The sequence below is a fragment of the Syngnathus acus genome, chromosome 16 (assembly GCF_901709675.1).
Source record: "Syngnathus acus chromosome 16, fSynAcu1.2, whole genome shotgun sequence".
Classification (NCBI taxonomy): domain Eukaryota; kingdom Metazoa; phylum Chordata; class Actinopteri; order Syngnathiformes; family Syngnathidae; genus Syngnathus; species Syngnathus acus.
In genome coordinates this window covers 13636462-13659084 of record NC_051101.1, presented here as the reverse complement: position 1 = coordinate 13659084, position 22623 = coordinate 13636462, and the positions used below count along the sequence as shown (strand labels likewise).

At 43.0% G+C, this 22623-nt stretch overlaps 1 long non-coding RNA gene across 2 annotated transcripts; it reads right to left on the bottom strand.

The window, feature by feature from the left end:
- Window positions 1-592: 592 nt before the first annotated feature.
- Window positions 593-20931, bottom strand: LOC119135445. Of its 2 annotated transcripts, XR_005100557.1 has the most exons (4): window positions 20822-20931; window positions 16175-16357; window positions 2005-2176; window positions 593-1824 (listed from the first exon to the last, which is right to left on the bottom strand). It is a non-coding gene; the product is annotated as an uncharacterized LOC119135445 (long non-coding RNA). The 2 variants fall into 2 exon arrangements; XR_005100556.1 differs by having other exon boundaries at window positions 593-2176.
- Window positions 20932-22623: the final 1692 nt, after the last annotated feature.

The window sequence follows — 22623 nt, the reverse complement described above, 5'->3', positions numbered from 1 at the left end:
ATTGGGATCGGAGCTATTCTAATTGGAAATAAAGTACCAACTGAAATACCCATTTTACTGACAGACATTGAATCTCTAATCTTAAAATGCTGCATTGATCAGCTAATGCCTAAAATGGCTGGAATTTATGTTGCCATCTCTGAGAACATGTGTCAATTTAAATGTGTGTGTATTTTTGCAGGAAATACTCAATTTTCCAGAAGTGACAAACGTTTGAGATCTGTGAGACAAATAAATTGTACATCCAATTTCACAAATACTACCACTTGCTCTGACGGATGTGTTCCACTGACAGTGTTTTGGATTTTCCAGGTGTAGTACATGGAAGTCGCTCCTTAACCTTCCCGTCGGGTGCCAGCAGGGTTCTGAGACTGTCCCTCCATTCTTTTTTTTCCCCCCAATTTTTTGAATTCAGTTTTCAACAAGCAATGCAAGTAAAGACATAGTGGCCGTGGCCAACATCCGCCTGGAACAACAACAAGTGTGACATCAACAGCACCTCCCATGGTGCTTTGACATTGTCCACCTTGCCCGGCAAAGCGACCTTGCCACTTCAAGGCATCCTTCTCCCTCGGGCTCACAGAGTGGACCATTGTCGGAGTCGTGTGGGGTGCCTGATGCACTTCAGTAAGCTTTGATTGCCTCAATTGGTGAGGACGCACCACAATCTCTTGATCCCATCTTGCGCAGAAGACGACCCTGTCTTCTCTTTGGACCTGATTTCCAGGGCCGCCTTGTGGACTGCGGGTACCCCCGTCCGTCACTGTGGACATGACTCGGGCTGGGTCAATGGTCGTAGCCTACTTGGCCCCTCGTCTTTTTTTGCGCGAGTAGGCTGAACCCGAGACTGGCCGCTGTTGGCTCCCACCGGGACTGAGTCCGTCCACCCATCTGAATTTGACTGGGGGGGCTGTAGAGGTTTCCTCCAGCCACTTTATTCTTCAGAATGCATTTCATGTACCATTTTTCATAATTAAAGAAAATCTCTGCGCTTTCTTTCTGCAATAGCGCTTAATACATTCCACGGTTGTCACAAAGCTATTTTCGAGCAAAAAGAAATGGCTAAATCCCGGGAGAACTCCACACCACACCGCACCGCACCACACATGTGCACCAAGGCACCAAGGGGTGTGGTTCTTTTCTCTAGCTGTGAAAGAGAGGGGCTGGACACAGCTATACACTGGCGCAGACCAAAGACACGTGCACGCATGCACGCGCAGACACAACGCATCAGGGTAGCACTTGGAAGGAATGTTTGTTTTGGACGGATACGCCTGCAAAGGGCTGTGGCTAAGTCAAAACAGAGCACAAATGCCTTTTCTTTTAAGATAAAGATGCATAAAGCATTCTTTTCAATCACTTTCAAAAATGCAACAAAATGCACACATTTGGAAACTAATACTCAGAATATTGCTAAGCAAACATCAGTAAATCAGTTGACAACTTTTTTTTTCACAAGCAAATTCTTGACCTTTTTTACTTTTGACCTTTTGTAAAGTTGACAGTTTCATGGGATCGCTAAAATACGCACTGTTGTCGATGAGTCATTGATTTTTGCAAATCACTTTGTCTTCTTATTTCTGTTTTGAGCATTATTTCTGGACAGATAGATGCCTGGAACACAAATCAAATGTATCATCGAAGTACAGGTCCAATAAAGCAAGTCAAACCTTTGACAATAAAATCTTGCGCCATTTAGTGTCCAGTTGTAATCCAGTATGTGAAGGAGGAGGAAACACAAGTTCTCAAGAGGTGACATCACAAGGGATTATGTCCATGGGGTATTATGGGGTGGCTGATGCAGGAAACAATACACTGCTGACTCTGTGAGGAGGGGAAAAAAAAATAGAAAGACAAGTCGTTCTATAGTAGTGCTTTAATCCATATAGCAAGGAAGGATCTGGGTACGAGACAGGGAGGGAACACTATGTGAGACAGCCAGCGAGCATGCTGGATATCAAATGCACTTCTTGCTGATTTAAAAGAGCCCCAATGGCATTTCACCTGACTTCAATCAATCCTGTATTATTGCCGCGGCGGCCGGCAGACAAGGCTCACTCCTTCCATCTATACTGCATTAGTCGTTGCCATGGTAAATGTCCTCCATGCTGGCGCTTCAAGAGAGGCCGCATTCTCCTCAGCGGCAGTAACAGGAAACTCTCAATCTGATGAAAACCTGCAAAAATACAATTTGATGTGCAAACGGCAATAAAAATCAAACCTCAGCCAGTTCTTCTTTCCTCCTCCTCGGCAATCTGTCCAGAGCATTTTGCAGATTCTTATTTACATTTCAATGTTTCTTCTCACGATTGGTATTGGGGGTCCACTGCATTTCGACCAGCGTGACAATGCGGCAGGCAGGCACAGCAAACATCTCCCTGATTTTTCACGATGATGTCACGTTCAGTGAGAAGAGGGCTTCAACGCCTTTAAAAGTCACTCATGGGCTGGATTATGGTCAGCAGATGCTCATTAGCGTCACTCACTCGCATCTGTATTTATAGGCCACGTAGCCTTTTTATTGTGGTCGACTCATCTCACACAAAAAAGAATGTCAGCAGTGGAATAAACCGCAAATACATCCGAATAACCAACTATGATCATTGCAATTTGACTTTGATGATTCAACACCAACTATTGTCATAACATACACACAATTCGCTCATTCCAGAAATCGAATCAAAAAGCAGCATCCAAAAATCTCTCTTTTCAAACACGGTGGTCGATACTAATTAGTTTGATGACATCTATTCTCCAATCTCTCTTCTTTTTTTTTTTAATTGCAGATGGGGAAATTCAACTTTCCCTCTGCTGGATAAATTGTGTTTATAATTATGGTTGTCGATTGTGGTTGATAGATGTACGTATTTAAGAGGTCAAAAATGTTACATTGTTTTGATCACACAAAAAAAAAATCATCCCTGCAAACACAGAAAGGTTTTGTTTTTTTATTGAATTAATATTTAACATACGACAATATTGTCATCAATTGGAGCTAAATTCAAGCAATAAAAGTGATCTTGTGCATTGCATTTATCTCAATTCATCACACAGCAATATACTGCACACTGTTAGCTTGACTTCAATCCATTAAGAAAGGACATTTTGCTCCAAATACCGAGACGGACACACGGCTTATATTTGCCGAGCTTCAACTTAAATCTCATCAGCAAATCAAGTCTCTTTTCTATTCACGCGTGGGATGGGAAGGGATGGAGCCACGAGGTATTGGGAGCCTCCCTCTTCCGTGCTAAATCTGCTTGCATCAAGCCTTTTCTTGTACCAAATATATTTCAAATTGTCCTTGTTCCAAAGCAGCTTATAAGCAACAATATCCAGTTGGCCCACAGACGACCCCTAGCATGACTGATCCTCATGGTGTGTGTGTGTGTGTGTGCGTGTGTGTGTGCATGTGTGTTGTGGCTCACGAGAGGGGAGAATGCATGACAGGGAAAAAAGAATAGAAAATAGACACGAGACAAGGAGTATTGTGGCTTCTATACCCAGTTCAGAAAATGAAGGTTCTCACACATAGGCACACAAACGCACTTAAACACAGGCAACACACACAGACACACACACGCGCACAGACACACACACACACAATCGCACAGCGACAAGAAGGAATTTTTGTTTACATAGGCATTGGACATGAATAGCAGCCTAAAGCCTGGGCCCGCCCGAATGAAAGCTAAGGGGGCTGAATAGATTGAATGGCCAAGCCCCCTTTTAAATGTTAAAAGGCCATTTAGGTTGACCCAATGTCGTTGCCCATAAAATGACACGCTGCCGTAGTCCCAGCCAAATATTCAAGCGCAAATGAAAGGATGACAAAATACAATTGGCATCATAGAATTGCCTCCGTTGTTTATCTTCCACCTAAAATAATGGCTGAATGGAGTACAATTAAAAGAGTACACATGTTCAGTATTAAATACAAATGTGACCTTGCTGGAAATTCACAATGCATTTATACGACGTTCTTGTCAATTAAGATAGACGTAAAACGCAAGCTTTCCTAATCCCCAAAATAGAAGCAAAATATTTGCGCAAAAGCACACATATGTCATCTGCAGTATTTCAAAGATACAAAAGCCCTTCTGGAAATCAAGGGGGGAAAAAAAGTGGGAGCAATTTGAGAGCAATAAAAGATAAAGCAAGCTCAAGGCCGTAAAGTCACATGATACGTCAAGTTGATTCAATTGACTTCTACCTGTAGCGAAGGCCGTGCGCATGCTATAGATTGACGTATTATAAAGATATTATCTATTGAGATAACAAATATGTCGTATGAGAATCAGTGGAAAAGCTTTTGATGCCTGCCGTGTTCTTAATTTGCTGCTCTGATCAAAGGGTGGATTTTGCATCAATATGACATTTCTCGCAGTGAAGAGTTGCTTTTCATTGATTCTTTTCAAAAGAAAAACAAGCTTGGATTTTGATGAACAATAACTGCACAATTTCCATCAAAGATTGATGCATTGCAGTAAACAAAGCCTGGTTGTTTTCAACCAAAGCAGATGACTGAATTATTCAAATGAATTTGATTAACCACACCTGACTAGTAGACTAGATACTGTCGGGTATTAAATATGATCATGTTTTGGGATCATCAAGATATTCATTTAAAACATACATTGTTGCTTGAGCCACTATTACTAATAGTCATCATATTTTTTTGGTGTGCAGATTAAAAGCAAATTATTTACTTGCAGCAGAGCCATTTGAAATGATTGTGGTGTTTTTATTCCCTCAATTTCTATGAATGAGTATGTTTTCAGCTGGACCGACTGCAGCAGTTGTTCTCTCTTTCATACAAACAAATGAACTCGTCTTGCTTTTGGATTACCGAGAGGTCTAAAAATTGCACCGCTCTAAAATGTTCACATGTGCACTGTCAACACAACAAAATTATTTTTTGATTTCACACAAAACAATTAAAATGACAACGCAATGTATTTAGTACATTTTTTGAATAGCATAGCCAGGCTGTATTTTGATTTAGTTGTGTATGGAATTTGAAGATAGCACTCCGATTTTCATGCCTTAAAATGGAACGGTGATATTGCATTTTTAGCTAGACTACTGATTAAAAATGTCAATCCAATTGGACTCAATAACATGCGCATGACACAATAGCACCATTGAACATTAAATATGTAATATATGCATAAAATATAGCGCTTGATTGTGCCCCCATTCATGCTTTGATAAATAAGATGATGCAACGGTTTGGCAGTAATGCAGTGAGAACAAAAAAGAAAAATGCAGCATTGTATGAAAATTGGAAGAGGCAGAGGTGACAGAAGCTTGTAAACAACGGTTCTGCTTGCCACTTTGACTGTGTGTCTCACACACTGCTCCGTTAATCCACTTAAAACACAACAGACAACAGGCCGAGCGATGCGATGCGACGCCATGCCATGATGCAATGCGGGGGCCCTGTGCCTCGCACGGCGTGCACATTTTTTTAAAATAGGGGGGGGGGGGGGGGGGGGGAGGAGAAAAAAAAAAAACATCCCTCATTTTTCCCGTGACTGTAAAATGACGACGCTCAGGAAATAAATGCTTCAAATTTGGAAAGACAGAGATGAAAGGGAAAAAAGCACTCGGCTTGTCGTGTGTCGTCTCTCCTGGATATTACCTTAACAAAAGCCGGCGCGTACGCAGACACACACTTTAGCAGTGTGACAGACAAAATGGCTGAATAGTGACGGAGGGGCTGCGTCTTCTCTTATAAGTCGACCGACTAATCAGGCAGCGTGTCAACACTGCGCTGGCGCACTCATCAGCGAGCCAAAGGACATTGTGAGGAAAAACCAACACTCCATTCATCTCCAGACAATGAAGGTTCATTACCTGCCACAAAAATCAGGAACAAAATACGTATCAGGAAAAGCATTCAAGGAAAGAAAATCATGTCGAAGATTTTCATGCGCGCTATGTATATTTGGACGAGAACGGCGAAGGCTTTGAAAAGAAAGGCTGGCCCTCAGCTTCCTTTTGAAGCTTGCCGCAGCCTCCATTCAGTGTCATCACCATTCTGCCTGCAAAAGTGGATGCCGACCTGCTGCTGCTGCTGCTGCTGCATTTGCCTTCAAATAGAATTAAATGTTCAATCACAAGTGGATGGAACGGGCCATTGGGAACATACCAAAAAAAAAAAACAATTCATTTGTATTTTTCTATTGCACGGCACACCAACGAAACAGAATGTATTAAAAGCAAGGAAAGGAGATTTGGTGAGCGAGGCAGAGAAATGACTAAAGCATCACTTGCTAATCCTATCAGTGTGTGTGTGTGTGTGTGTGTGTGTGTGTCCGGGAATAAAACCTGAAATGGGAGTCTATATGTAGTATCTGTATTAGTTCTTCCCACAACATTGAAAAATGTAGTCCGAGGCCTGCTGCAGTCCAAATGAATTATTCTCTGTGTTTCTCGGCGTGGCTCGATGCTTGCGCGCATCACCACTGCCAGATGCACGGGAAAATATTGCAGACGCTATCGTAAGACGCTTGCGTGATTTGCATCCAGCAGAATAGGATCAATGCTATTTCAGATTGGTAAAAGCTATCATTGTGATCATTCCTCATTTATTGAATAATGCAGAGTTATTTTGGGGGCCAGCAAAAATTGTCAAACGTGTATGTGACAAATTCATCATCATTATGTGCATGCCTCTAGTGGACGGAGGCTTGGCCACTCGAGCACGACGGACACAAACACCTTCCATTTGCACTAACGTTGGAACGGACACCTCCCTCCTTTCACACAAAGATGGCGCAGGACCTAAATGATGTTGACAGAAAGAAATATCGCCACGTTGCGTCCTCGCGCAAACAAAACCCACAAAGCAGCCTTTTATGTCTCCCAAAGCCACCTGCTAAAATGATATTTCTCCTCCTCCTCCATCTTAGCGCTGGCAGGTCAACAGGCAGACAAAGAGCTGCCGCTGCTGCAGTGTGAAAATATACTGACGTAGCTCGCTTCTCCTTGGCTCAAATTGACGGTGTGTGTGTGTGTGTGTCTCAGGGATTTCTATCTTCAGCGTTTACAATTTACAAGTACAGTAGTTGAAATTGTCAGTGTGGTTGCTGCAAGTTGATTTTCATTGCCACGTGTGTCATCTGTCCTTCTTGCAAGTTGTGTTTGTGTACGCTCCAAAATACGGATGCTAGCCATAATGAGGTGAATTTGGAGCGAATGGTCGTGCGCTCAAGCCACTTCATGCAAGCCGCCCCCTCCCCTCCCCTCCCCTTGCACCTCAGCCACTCCTCTCCCCCTCTCTACTATTTCTGCTATATACGACACTAAAACAGTGGTTGCCATATTTAATGACGTAGCGTCTCACAAATCACATAAAGAGCAAAAATAGTCGGTGGCAAACAACAAAAATAGGCTTTTGCTTCTTAATGACCTTACTGCAATTGATTGCACTCCAGCAGTTCTTGAGACACAAAATGGCTACTAACCCTTTTTGACACAATGCTAGTCCAGATTCGATTACCCGAGCACAACTATCGGATTTACTAACACGATCCGTGCAATGTGCCGATAGAAACGCAATACAATGCAAATGCGCTGGCAAAAATGTTGTGCACAGTCTCACCTATTTGAGGAGGTTTCTTCCGGGATGACCCCAGTCTGTCTGAGATTTGGAATTTGTAAAAAATAGATCATAGAATCCAGTCCCACACCACAGCTTCAAACAAGAAAAAAAAAAAATATCATGCTTTTTGTATGATCATTCAAAAAAAACTAGGATGCTGAAAGCGAGACATGCTAGCACATCCCTGGTCAACTTTCAACTTTGGGAATAGAAGCAACAGATGAAGTGCTGGTGCATTATGGATGGAGGGTATTCAAGTGAGGGACACCCCAAAATCTCCCCCGCTGTGAGTACGGGTTTGTTTGTGTGTGTGTGTGGGTGTGACAGCAGGGAGCAGCTCAGCGCAGGACGCGCCACGCAGCAAGGGGCCATTAGACATGCTGGGGTGACCCACTTAAAAGGCTAAAACACACACATGCACGCACGCACGCACGTGCACACACACACACACAAAGCATGAAAGTTTCCTTTCTTGCAGCCAATGTGCCATGATAAGCTGTGATTCTTAAGTCTGGGCTTTGGAGTGGCCTTAGGTTTCTCACAGTCACATTTGGTAGGCGGGCGGGCAACTGTTAGGCTCAATAAACACAACTTTTTTTCTTGTGACGATGTGTAACTTTCAGAGTGAAATACTTCTTTAATAGTGACTTACACGTTTGGATGAGGAGGGGCCTGTTTTCATAGGAATTTAGAAAATGACCCTATTTTGATGGCACCTTTTTTGGGGGGATTTTGCATGCTCAATGTTATATGCTCAATGGTGTAGGTTTCTTTCTTTTTGCCGCAAAGCGCAGTTGATCCTCAGATGCAATGATTGGTCGATTTATTATCCCATCTAGATGAGCTTCTTAGTAGGGGGCATATTTGCATCATTTTAATGATGTGTTCGAATAAGTTGAATGAACATCAGGTTCTCAACAACAATGTGGGCTTTCACAATAAATCTTCAGCCATGTCTTTTTCTCCACTGAGATAATTACTATTTGGCTGCAGCGCTCCACTTCCCCACAGCAGACAGATTGTTGAGTTGGTGAGTTGGCCTGGAGTTCTAAAACTCTCCTCCTTTCATTATTCTTATCTGCCCATATCTCCCTCTCCTACCCCCACCACACACACATATATGCATACACTGCCAGAGGGATTTGCAGCAGCAGCAAACGTGTGTACGTGTGTGCGAGCCAGCCAGCCAGCCAGCCAGCGAGCGAGCGAGCGTGGTGTATGTTCACAGCAGGGAGTTGCCAATTACAGCAGTGATTAAAAGCCAGCATTGTGGAAAGAGAAGCTGAGAGAATAGGAGCGAGAGGTTGGTGGAAAGAACAAGGAGAAAAACATATGTAGTGACAGATAGAGCTCCAATCCAATGTGTTTCTCCCTCCCTCCACATGCAGCCTTCCTTCTCCATAATAGCCACAGAATAGTGCTTGTTATGATATTTGCGGACAGCCTGGGGAAAACATGTCAGGAAATGGGATTTGGCCATTTGGGCTGGGAAGCCTGAGTGCAATCTGTGCATTTTTCTCAACCAGGGCCGCCGCCGCCATCATCATTATACAAAGTAGGATAACACCCATAATTACAACCAAAGTGAATTTTCTTAACAAGTCAATGAAAGGCTGACAAAGTTTGGCAGCACATTTCTCTGCTTTGTAGCTTTTGCACATCTCCTGACCAATACAATCGTGGATTATTCATCTCACCGCTGTTGAAATGATTCAGAGACAGAAATGACATGTCAAGCCCCCCCCCCCCTCCATAATAGATGAATGCGCAAGTTAATTGGGCATGCTGCTATTGCGCTAGGGGGCATCAGCTTCCAAAATGTACTCCGCACCATCTCCTCATCGATATGGGGAAAGATGCGGCACATGATGATTACACTTCTCCGTCCGTTTGCCATCAATTTAATAAAAACGGGATTTTCTTTTGCTTCCAATCCATGTACACGTTATTTCATGTTTTGTTTTGCTATTTTCAAATGTCATCTGCATATATTGAAAACGGACATGTTAAAATATTTGATTGATTTGATCTAAGGCATTGAAAGCAGGCAGTTGGATGTTCTTCTGGTGAGTGGCAGGTTAGTGTGCTATCTGCACTGCTCACACACTCGCCCCCCTGCTGGGTTTAATCAATAGCATTCTCAATTCAGGCCTTCACGCATGCCCATGTGCGCGCGCACACACACATGCAAACTTTTCAATATCCGTGTACACCAGGGGAATACAGTATGAGTAACTTCACACACCTCTGAGCCTCAGCACACAAACACCGACATAAAAGGTGTGTGTGTGTGTAGCAGATGTGGGAGTAAGTCACATATGTGTAGAGGTGGTTAGTAACGTGCTACCTTTACATTTGGGATAAATTGTCCTTACCAAAATAGTTTTGATGCAACATTTGGATTTCAACTCTACTTTTACACCGTTACATTGAGCTACATTTTTGTGGCTACTTTTATTTTTCATCAATTTATTCAAATGTACTTCTGCCAGTCCTACACAGATATCTTGTGTTTTTTAATTTTCAAACGAGCCTTTTGGCTAGTTCCTGTTCAATGGAGACAACAACACTGCCTCTCCGCGGACAGAAGAAATATCTGACAAGTGTGTGCGTGCAAGTAAGATATTGAAATGGCGTGATGTTTGTGTCAAATTAAATGGCTGTGTTTGCTGATCAACAAACGCATATTTGACCATTCATACGGATATTTAAATATTTACAAATAATAAAGGTAAACACAACAGTGTTGAGAAAATGGCCCATATAATTGTGGACCTGTAAAACATGTGAAAATCACAAATATTTTTCTGGATCGGGAAAAACACATGAGAATCACAAATATTTTTGCGCATTAGAAAAATACCAATGTATTTATGGATCCAGAAAATCACAGGCGTATTTGTGTGAATACATTTCACGGAAATCTCGAGGTTCCAGCGAAGCACCTATGCTTGCCTAACAACCAATGGTGGCTCAGCTTCATGTCATTTTCAGTCCACAAGTGGCAAAATGTGCTCGAAATGTATTCATTGCAAGTGATACAATTAATTATCATCAGAGTTATGAAATGAAGCATCGACAAAATATGAACTTTGTACTATTTCTACAAAATTGAGTTTTGAGTGAATACATTTTTGAATGATAACTAAATATTTGAATTCAAAGAAGCAGAAAAAAGGCAAAGGTGGCTTTTGTTGAATGGCCACTTTGCATGCAAAAACATCCAGGTGATAGATAAACACTCAACAGCCTTTGCCTTGCACGTTTTCAGTCAATATTTGCTCCAAATCATTCAAAAAGCTGACTTTTAATTCGAAAGCAGTAGGAGGTAGTTGATTCTTTTTTCTTGGGGCTAAATAGGGCAGAGGCTAAAATGTAGCGCATACACTTATTTATGAGGCGCTTGTCGGCCTCCCTCACCCTCCCATTTTCCAGCGGCCCAAACAAAATGTCGGATGATGGAGGATAATCAAGTGGAAGCCAGAGCTGGCCCTCTCCTTTCTCCTGTCTTTTCACAAGGTTTTCTGTCCCTTCTGACATCGCCTCTGCTGACACACCTACCTGCAACACACACACACACATGCAAACACACACACGCACGCGGCAGCTCCCCTGCTGTGACAGCAAACATTCATCGCACATGATCACCATGACGATATGGAAATATGAATTATGCATAAAGGCAGCCTTGCCTCGCCTCGGCTCGGCTCGGCTATGGCTCCAAAGCCACGTGGGTGATATTTTCCTTTCGAATCATACGGGAACTATCGCCTTGGTATTAATAATGTCATAATCCACACCACGACATTCCTCTGTGCTGTTTGACTGCCCTGTACGCTCCGCCAGCTTTGACATTATCTGTACTCGATGAAATATCACCACTTTTGTGTGCGTAAGAGCAAATCTCATATTCCTTATCACTGGCATTTCCCACTTGACCTTTTATGAAACTCTTGACGCTGATGGCGGTGAATGTAATTATATTTTGCTGACGTGGCTTTTAAGATTCTTGAGTGTCATTTCAAGGTCACGGTCGAGTTCAGTGGCCCAACAAAGAGCATATGAAAATCTTCTGTGCGGTGAGATTGCACATAAGCAGTATGGTTAAGAAATAATTGAGTGTGGCTTGTGACACCTATCTAACTTGTTTGCTATTATTAGCTACGGTTTGTCTAAAACCAATCTGCTGCTGAGATTACTGAAGTAGCACCGGTTCTCATGTTGACAGGCAGACCAAAGACACGTCTGGCTATATTTGCCATGCACGAAAAATAACTGGCCGGTTCTGAGGGGGGGGAGAACGGGAAAAGAACAGCAAAAGGCCCAGAGACAAAAACATTGGACGTTTACACCGTCTGAATGATTGGTCGAATACAGCTTCTTGAAAGAATACAAGAATTCCTACGAAGCATCGAATGCCATTGGAAATAACATTTATCTTCTGATTATTGTGAATGAACATGGCATGGCACCAGCACACCGTACCGTTGTGGGCCTTTGCAGCATGAAACTTGGGCTGGCACCTCTTTTCTGTTGCGCTATTAAAATACCACACATCAAATGTTGACATCCGAGAAGAAACTAACGGACAAAAGCTGGGCAGTCTTTTCAATAGCATGTCATTAAATCCAGTCCATTTTGGTTGAGCTTCCTATTTGTTTCTCAGACAAAACAAAAATAACCATATTACTGTCAAGGATATGATCAAATAAAATGTTGGATTAATACTAACTACATCATCATCGTTACTCTCGCGAAAATACTACTCAAGCCTTATTGCCATGGTAATTATTTTATGGAGTGTTCCAATAATTTGCTGCATTTCCGCCTCAGTGGCAGCGACAAATATCAACATCTTTGAATTTACAGACTGCATCGACATTGAACTGATAATATAAATAACTCAATAAATAAATACACTTAAAAAAAACAATCCATAAATAAAGACAAAATAAAAATGATGTTTCATTGACACTTGATCTAAATTGCAGGTACGCAGAAAAAAAATGATGTGTTGAATTGAATGACTTATTTTATCTAGTGGTTGCACAGAATAAGTCAATATTTCGGAAGTATAGTCATCTACTTATGAAACGTATCAAATGATCGAAGTTTTTGCAACCACTTGACAAAATTAAATGGAGTCAATTCAACACACATTTTTATTAGTGTCTATAGATATATTACCCTTGAAATTAGGATTGAAAATTGAATTGAATGTGTTGCACCTGATAATTGTGTCCAAATGAAATTCACAGCAACTTTTTTTTGTTTTTAATGAATTGGCATTCTTCCCTCGCTCGCATGAATCCCAATTGAATGATTTTACAGCTGGAATTATTTCCAGCTTGCGGCAGACTTTTGACAGACAGACGCGGATCTCAAAGTGTCATTTGGGTGGGTGTGACGATGCCGCAACTGTCTGCTGACACCTCCTCGCAACGTAATAACCCTCTCCCACCCTGCATAATTTAAAAGTGGAGAGGCAGGAAGAGACTCAGGTATTCCCGACGTCAGGCCAGCGCAAAGCCAAACTAATTACAGCACTCTCTCTCTCGCCACTTTCCTCATCTATCTGTCTCACTCACTTTGCCCTTTTCTTCTCTGAGCTTGAGTAACGAGGAGAAACAGAAGCGCTTCTGTTCCTGTTCCTGCTCCTACCCCATCCCCGTCTACCCTCTCATGTTTGCTCCAAGGAATATGATTAGCACGGTGGAGAGCTACGAAAGAGGAGATGGAGACAGGGAGACAGGGAGACAGGGAGACAGGGTGGGGCTGTTAATGAGGCCACAAAACACAGAAGCCCAGTGCTAGTTCAGTTCCTTAGTTCCTGTGCACGATACCTCTGATTTGTCAGGGTTTCCTGCCACAGCTTTTGCAAACACACACGAGAGCATGGAAATTGGCCCAAAGTCAGACTGTTTGTCAGTCTGAATGTGCACGCAGAGTTTGACTTTGGCGTGTGCACCACACATGCGGGGAAAGGCTGGGCTCTCTGCATGCTAGCCCCTATGGCTGTGAGATGGAGAATTAGCAAGAACCAAAAAAAGCCTTGCTTGTCATGTTGACATGAGAAAATATGGCTTTTATTGGACCAGGATATACGTAGTTGCAACTTTTAGTAGCAGTTCAAATGAAATGTAGCTGTTTTGACTCCTTTTCAGTTTGGTTGCTATTCCTTCCTACAATTGGAAGAATGAAATGACCAAAGATGTTCGGCATAAATGTACAATTGAATGGCACATGTATTGTCAGTGCAATACACTGGTTACTGTACATTTACAAATTGAAAAGGGGAAGTGTGGCAGCCTGACAATAAAAACGGCTTAAGAAAAATTCCAATGAATAGAGTATCCACACATTCGTACTTTTTAAGACGCATATTTGGCCATCAGGACCATTGCAGAGATTTTCAAACAAATTCACAATTTTTGACCCCGCTTGGATTCACTTTTTAGACATTTTCAATGTTACATTCCATGCTTTGATTTTTTTCAAGCAAAATCTGCAGCTACTCAGTCCACTTCAAGTCATTTATCACCTCACCTTGCCATTTTCGGATGCAATCAGCAAAACTAAAAACCTAGAAAATGAGAGTGGATATGATATGTTTTTGAAAACATCATTCTGGTGATGTGCTACGTGCCAATTGCATGCTTCCTCCAGCCAGTTAAGCTGCATGAGCTTGTCTGCTGGCTGCCCCACTTTGCATCCGTATACTCCAATATGATCATATTCCAGTGAGTGACGTAACACTTTGTTCCTTCTTAGTTTGAAAGCAGCTGGTGAATCAAGCTGACTACGCTTCCGACATTTCTCTTCTCAAAAAGACAACAACTATGTTCAAAATGTGCTTACTCCTTCGAATAACATCAATGCAATAAAAGTCTAAAAATATCAATCAAAAAAGCAGACAAAAAGAAAAGGTGGGGGGGAGCGAGTGAGAGACTTTGAGCTTCAGATTGCAGCAATGCAGGCGGGCGAATGACACGAGGGGAGGAAGAAGGCCGACCGAGCGGCCGGCCAGGGGCTCGGTGGCCGATGCGAAATCCAGGAGGTCCCCTATAAATTTCCAACAAACCACAAACGGTGAATATCTCCTCCAAAAGGCTGAATGAGTCATTATAACGGCTGCCCGTTTCCATCTCGTCCCCACAGGGTCGCGAGCGTTAAATGCGCCGGGAGGCCTGCAATTTACAATTACAATTTGCCCATTTACTTGATGCCCTTATCCCAAGAGCGGGACAATGAGAGCAATAGCACTAGAAAGACCCAGTGTGTGTGTGTGTGTGGGTGTGCGAATCCTGTGATCCTAGAAGGACAAGAGGACTTAAGAGCAGGTGCAGCTCAAGCAAGTTCAAAGAGTATCCGGCTAGGCCATAAGAGAACAGGACAATGGCCGTCCGTCTGCATCAACATGTGTGATGAATAGGAGAACCAAAGTGATGCTAACTAAGCACAGCCACAAAGCAGCGGCAACAATACTTGAGATTTGTTTTGCACTTCCTTATGTGCACACATCAAACTACAGCTATAGGCAAGGCAAGGCAGACTTTGGATTACGTCAAGAAAATGTTGCTTATTGTGACTGCTGTGATGGGACTATTTTGGTGGCGTCGGCGCACTTATTGCAGTGGGTCGACCCCGAAGAAAACAAAACTGAAAAAGGGAACGATGCAGAAGCACATGCAATTTTTCTTTGAGCGTTTCTCTAATGGGGATTTATATATATATATATATATATCGTTTAAGTTTCCAACAAACATAAAAGTAGCAGCTTGGTTAGGTGCAGTTGTGCATAGCATTGTAGAAAAATATAAAGACACATTTACTAAATACAAATATTGCCACACATTGGGCACAGCTGATGGCAACACATGCTTGCTTGTGTAAACATCCACACACATGACACAAAAATGACATTCTGGTTCCTGCTCACTCCAATATTTCTGCTCATTTGTTTTGCCAAGGAAGGATTTATCCGTATGATTTTCCTTTACAATTGGAAAAGAAAAGGAAAATATGTCTTTTGGCCAAGGGTTTTTATACAGCATGATCATTTTCAACAATTGCGTCTCTATTAATTGAGTATTCCAAGATATCTTTTCATTTCCATGGAAATGAATAGGAACATTGGATATATCAGACAAGCTAATATGCAAGTCAAGTGTTCATGTCCATGTTATGGATTGCATATTGTATGAGAAAAATGTCACTGGTCTTGTGCAATGATTGGCTTGAGGGGGCTGGTGCCTCCTCCCTGTTTTCTCAACACTTAGCTGTTGCCTCCTTAAGTAGACAAGATGTACGTACGAAGCCGGAGCAAAACTCGAACGGATAGCACGTCAGAACAATGTTACATCAGCACAGCACTATGCCGGATTGCAATTTTATTTGGGAAGCGTGTTATTAAAATGGAGTTGCTGCAAAGCAGCACGCTGCAAAAGTCCAGCAGCAGCTGCACATATGTGAGGCAAAAGGAGAACGTGTGTGCGTGTGTGTGTGCTGTAGAGAATGACAACATTTAACAAAATAACAGCACAATAAAGCAAAAGTTGTACTCACTGGGGTGGTAGAAAAGGCTTCGGACCACAAGCAGTCTGTCTGTCGCCTATCCCGTCAAGGTGCAAGGCAGTTGCCTCAGCTCGCCTCGCCTCGCCTCGCCTCGCCCGGGCTCAGCTCAGCTCAGCTCAGCGTTATTTGTCAGCCAAATCCTTGAAGAACAAGGAGCCTTCTCTGTGCCTAAACCTGCCGACAGAGAAGGCAGCTTTGAAGGCCCCCGACTGAGCTCGGCAGCTTCACGGCTTTGAAGCCAATGGAAAACTCTGCTCGATGGGGCCAAATGAAAATGAGCAAGGGCAAACTTACACACATCTGACAAGAGTGCCACTAATATTATTTGACTAGCATGGATAGCCAGCTAGTCAAACAATAGAATTGGTTATTTCTTGCAAATCCCATCTCATTTGAAATGGGTGCTTACATAAAGTAGCGTCGATTTCATTCAATCCAAATCTACACAGCAATGTGACTTTTTTCATTTGGAATTGTATTTTTCTTTGTGATCCTTTTTCATTCATTTCACATGATAAAAATACATTTGAATTTAGATTTCATTTTCAATCAAATACTAAATACAAGCACAGGAAGGCCGGCCGGAGCTGGAATCAAAGCCCGCACCACTGAAATGTGAGGCAGGCGGGCGGGCGGAATAACCAGTGCCCCACCTTGCCGCCTGATTTTGTTTAAGGAGTGAAAAAAAGAACTCCGTCTGTATCAGAGCACACTTAAAGTATGTGTGGGTGACACACACACACACACACACGCATGCATGTCATCAGATCACTTGGCCGTTTTCTCTGCCTCCTTTCACACAATCCTTTCCAAACACACACACACACACCATCTCCAAGAGACAAAACGGCGGACACGTTTGTTTGATGTTCGGACTCATTCTGCTTCTTTCCTCTCCAAAACCAACACAGACATAAACCGTCGCAATGTTATGTAAATGGGCGACGGAGCGAGGCAGGAAAGGAGACGAGCGGAGGAGGAGGAGGAGAGAAGGAGGCCGAGCGTTTGCGTGTCCGAGGAGGCCGCTAAACTACCATTAGCCAGGGATTAGGCAAATGCCGCAAATGCTGCTGTTGTATGGACGCTGGTTGGACAGCCAAGCGCCGAGCCTAATCCCCTCCTTCTTCTCTTTTCAACAAGGCCTAGGCAACGCCTCTTCTCCTCCTCCTCTCCTCCTCTTTACATCAGCCCTTTCTTTGCACAGCAGGGTGGCAAAAAAAAAATGAAAATGACTGAATATCCACTTTTCCCATGCATTCACATAGCAGATGTACTTGGGCCACAGCCAGTGTCAATTTGCGTGTTTATTGATTTGCCCGCCGCCATATGATGCGTGTTTGTCAATGTGTAAGAAGCCATGGATGCTAAAAGCCAGAGAGTGGATTTCTGCTGTGTTTGCTTTTAGCTTCCCAATCGAATCCATGAGCTTGCGGCATGGCAACGGTTCAATTCTTTCGCTCAAACTGACTGCTACAGGTGACTCCTCAAATGGGGGATTCGTACATTTGGCTGATAAACCATGAGAACATTTTCAATGGCTTTGTCATGCGCAATCCGCTAATATCAGTAGAGTCTCTCTCTTTGATGCAACTCATTCAACGCGTTGTGGACGCAATGCTAAAACGGAAGATATTCATTTTCTCAACAATATCTTTCCAGTTGAGAAAAAAAAAACAACGATAGAATTAAAACGTATGCCATGATGAATTCTTCACTCTTTTCTAGCAGAGGGAATGCGGGGAAACACTTCACTTTTCATTTGCACAAAAGTAGAAGCAATTGAAATGAATATACAAAATCATTTCCGTGGGCTGTGACCAATGCTCAGGAACACCTTCAAGATACGCAATTGCTATTGGGAGCCAATTTAGCGGCAAGGATGCGCACGCGTACAAGTGTTTGTGTGCATTGGGACACAACTCGGAATACTCAATTATCACATGAACACATTCTGGGACGAGCCCAAAGGCTAAACACACAAACACACAACGCATAGGCCGCCGCTTACTCATCCTTGCATATGGGGAAGTGCAGCCCCCTGCTGAGAAGCTCAAACACAAGAAGGCTGGGCTGGGCTGGGCTGAGCTGGGTGGGGGTGCTTGGGATGATGGCTGAAGGAAAATCAGTCACATTGAGCCCAAGGTTGAAAACAAAAGCTGCCATTTTCCTCTGCAATAATGTTCAGATTGACAGCAACGCCATGGCATTCTTTTTGCGGGGCAATCGGGACACCAGCGCTCGCCCTCTCACGGCATATTGGTTGTCACGTGACGCTTATTTTCACGTCAATCTTGCGGACGGACGGACGGAAAGGTGGCTCTCCAATGCCAAAAACTGGCCTGAAACTCAAAACGCAATTCAACTTGGCAATCTTTGTGGCCACGAAGAACACACCCTTTGAATTTCTGCACGAGTTCACATGGACTTGAAAAATCCAAATACTGCCAATATTCAGCCTTTCTTCATTTGTTGAGGTGTAACAGGGCCAGTGAAGAACTTACTGTCAGGGTTTTCCAAACTATCTTGATCGTATGATTATGTTGGAATGTATGTAACCAGTAATAAATAACCTAGCTAGATTAGTTTTATGCTTACGTTGGTGTGTAACCAGTAATAAATTACCTAGCTTGTCCCATCCTACACAATGTCGTAAAACATCCCCTGCTATGCTTTGACTAGAGGTCAAGGGTTTTCTCTTCCCTATCCAGTCCACTGTCACCCCCACCCTGTTTCTCTTAATAAAAATGCTCATGCAGGAGGCGAGAGTCAGACCTCCATTCGATCATCGCTGTACGCACGGCGACGAATGGACTCTCCACCTGCAGGTGTCAAAGGGCAAACTACTGTCTCCCGTGTGGTTCTTGCAAAATAAGTTAGAGTGAGCACCACTCTAACACTTACTGTGGTGTATGATAAGAACCCAAAATGGGTCAAATAATGAATGCCTGATGTGTTCTTGTACTATATCCTCCACTATCAAAGGGTGGAACAAAAGTTGGTGTGTTCCCCTACTTCCAGAATGAATATGACAGTAAATGATGCCTTTGAGCTTCTCTTTTTCTGTTGATGTCCATGCGGGAGGGAGCTAAGCACTTTGATAGCTTTTCATTTAGTTGAAAACATTGCAGTGTCATTGAATTTGTGTGGGCGCAATTGAAGGGAAAATATATATCAAATAATATTTGAAGGACATCCCTGGCTGAGTGTGGAGCAGAAGTGGATGGCATGCAGGTATCGCGTCTAGAGCGTCTGCTCTGCTGGGTCAGTCAATCTTGTGGAGTTGGTTTTCATTCCGCTGGCTGGCTGGCTGGCTCATTTCTTATTCTGGCTCCTACCCATCAAACATTTGGCCTCCCCAAATAACAGCTGATCCAATTAAGTCTCCACAGATTCCTTTGGCCAACTGAGACTTTGACCGGGGCACCTGAGTGCGTGTGGGTCAGGTGTGATACTTTGCTTCTGACTTGCCACATTGTGCTGGAGATCCATCCATGCATCCATCCATCCTATCCTTCCTGAGCACCTCAATAGGTAAGCTCTTGTGTGGGAGAGGGGTCAGGTGCGCTCCATCCCACCGAACTAACCGACCCATCCGAATGTGCGTGTTTGGTCAGCTGTGGTCTGACAATTTGGGGGATTGGAACACTTGCAGCTTCAAGTTGAGCAGATGATGACAAAACGGGGGCTTGGCACTTTTGATCCTCTCAACAGATGAAATGTTTCCACAGAAGAGCCGTGGAATGGCTGCTGTCTGATGCTATGCGTGGCCCACTCCAGTTTGGTCAACAGCACAGCCATTGAACAATAGTGTTGCCTGGAGTTCGATTTTTGTTCCCCTTTCTGCTGAGCTGCCCAGTTTGTCTGCAACCTGCACACAAACATCTTTTAACCTTTTTCATCCCACTGACTTCTTTTCAACGTGAATGATGATTCAAAGGCAGCCTTAGTTTGGATGATATCAGAAGGAAAGGCCAAACAATCTCACAATGCGCTTTACAACACACACGGCGGTGTGCATAACTCGTATCACAAAACATGATGATACAAACCACCATCAAAAGTGTACATAGTGAAATAATGATGGTCTTGTTAGAATTGGGTCAACGATTCACCTGTGCCCGTTCGAGGTTGGACACTAACGTATTCCGTTGAATGCTAACAGGCAAGTGGTACAGACATTTCATTGTTCCGTCCGTCGTTCCATGTCAGGGCCACATACATGAACAACTATACTGGAGATAAAACAAACAAATGAGTCTAGAAACATTCTTAGAATAAACAAATCATATTCTTAGAGTATGTCAAAAAGATCTTCTCTTATTTCTTGCAGCCAATCATTACAAAGGTGTCTCAAATGTGTGCGAGTGTGTCGTGTCTTTGTTCAAATGCATTGATTAAAAATAGCTGGAATAAATTCATATCTGTCCTGTCATTTATCATTTGATGATCTACTGTGAGCAGGCGCTTGCAGTGGCACAGGTGGCATGGAGCCACAGCAGTGCCCAGGGCATCAGATTGGCATGTGGAACACCGCCAACCAAACAGAACATATGCCAACATATGGGGGGAGAGAGAGAGAGCGAGAGCGAGGCAAAACTACAGTACAGAGATGTCAGGATAACGTTTTTTTTCTTTTACCTTGCACATGGGCCCACAGATCTTGTCTTGCACCATATGCTGTCAGCATGTGTGTCACAGGGGTCAGATGATGGCCGTGGTCGGCCTCCCAACATCCAGCTCACCTCCTGGAGTGTGCAAACAAATACCCACATGAGCCCGCTGCCAGAATGTGTCATTATCATACTCATCAATGATGTCAACAATTATGTATAAATACAAAACATATAAAATACAAACAAACAGGCATTTTGAAAATATCCAATTTTGTACAATGTGTCTTGTATTTGCCAAAATAATTCCCCCCCTTTTATTTTTTTCTAATGCATGGAGCCATGATGAATGAATTTACCTGTAAGTGAAATGGAGGCTTTTCAAGCAATGCTTTGCCAGTGCCTTCCTTCCTTCCTTCCTTCCTTTCTTCCTTCTACCTGGTGCACCTGCTTGGCCTAATTACGGCCCACAGAAGCAAGTCCATGTCACCCTCTTGTGTCCAAATGAAAACATGCACTCAGGGCTAAATAAATACGCGAGTAAGGTGCAGGTGAAAGGTCAAAAGTGCTTTTGACTCAACAGATATCAAAAGAATGACTAATATATTCCAAACACATCTTAGTATTGTGCACAATAGTGCAAAACAATAATAGCCTTAGTGAGAGATTGATGACTCTCTGGCAGTCAATAAAGCTCTTTTTTTAAACATCAAGACTGGATTAATATGCAATTGTGGCCGAGGTTGCGTGCCCGCCCGCCCGGTATGCACATATAGACTGTTGGCACGGTAGAAGTTCAGTGAAAAGGCATCTGCAGGGGCACAACATGAAACAAATGTAACACATGCATATTTCATTTGTTTGTCAGCTCTACTTCAGACTGAGTAGACTTGTCTTTTTCCTTCACACCAACATAGATATGCACACCCCTTAGTGAGTACGCAAAGGTGCATTGGGAGACATTTCGAGGAGGACGGAAGGACAGCAGAGCCAAAAGATGATGAACTTGGACATGCATAAGTGAAAATTGACAGACAGCAAAAAAGTGGCTTTCTATTAAGAGCACTTTGAATGGCTGACTAATGAGGGGATAATTGAGTGCTGTTGATTAGTCAGGCAGGCAGACAAAAAGATAGCAGGCAGTCAGGTGTTTCTTTCTCTTTCTATCTCTCCAATGTCCTCTGCAGAGATAGCTATCACACAAGATTATAAATTGGACACTTGTGCAATTAGACATGGCGTGCAGCGCAACCTATTGCTGAAACAATATGTGCACCGAACAATGAACCAGAGGACACCGACAATGCTTTTAGGAGCACAAAGCACGACCAAACGGTGCCAACCACAACAGCAGATGCTGACTCACAAGTTTTGTTTAAAAAAAAAAAAAAAAAAAACGAGAGGAGAATAGGGAGCCAGAAGACAAACGTGAACTATCTGACTGATATTCATTTAAGATGATTCAAAGAAAAAGCAAGGCCTTGCAGACTGAATGCAAGTGTGCAAATCAGACAACAAATTGGGATGAAAATATGCTTCATTGAATGCAAGGGATTATTTTCAACTAGGTTACTAGATTGAATTCACTTGTATTTTCGGAGGATACAATTCAGACATAGAAATGTGTCAGCTAGCTGCAGACACACACACACACACACACTGATGAAGAAAATAAACAAATACAATTAATGAGGCTGCTTGTGTACAGCTTATCTAGGTTGCAGGCTATTTGCCTGTTTATTTTGGCACCGTCAGCCCGAGACACCCAAACACAAGCAAGCCACAAGTTGGAAAGTGAAAAAGAAATAAATGCACTGAAAACTGGATTGC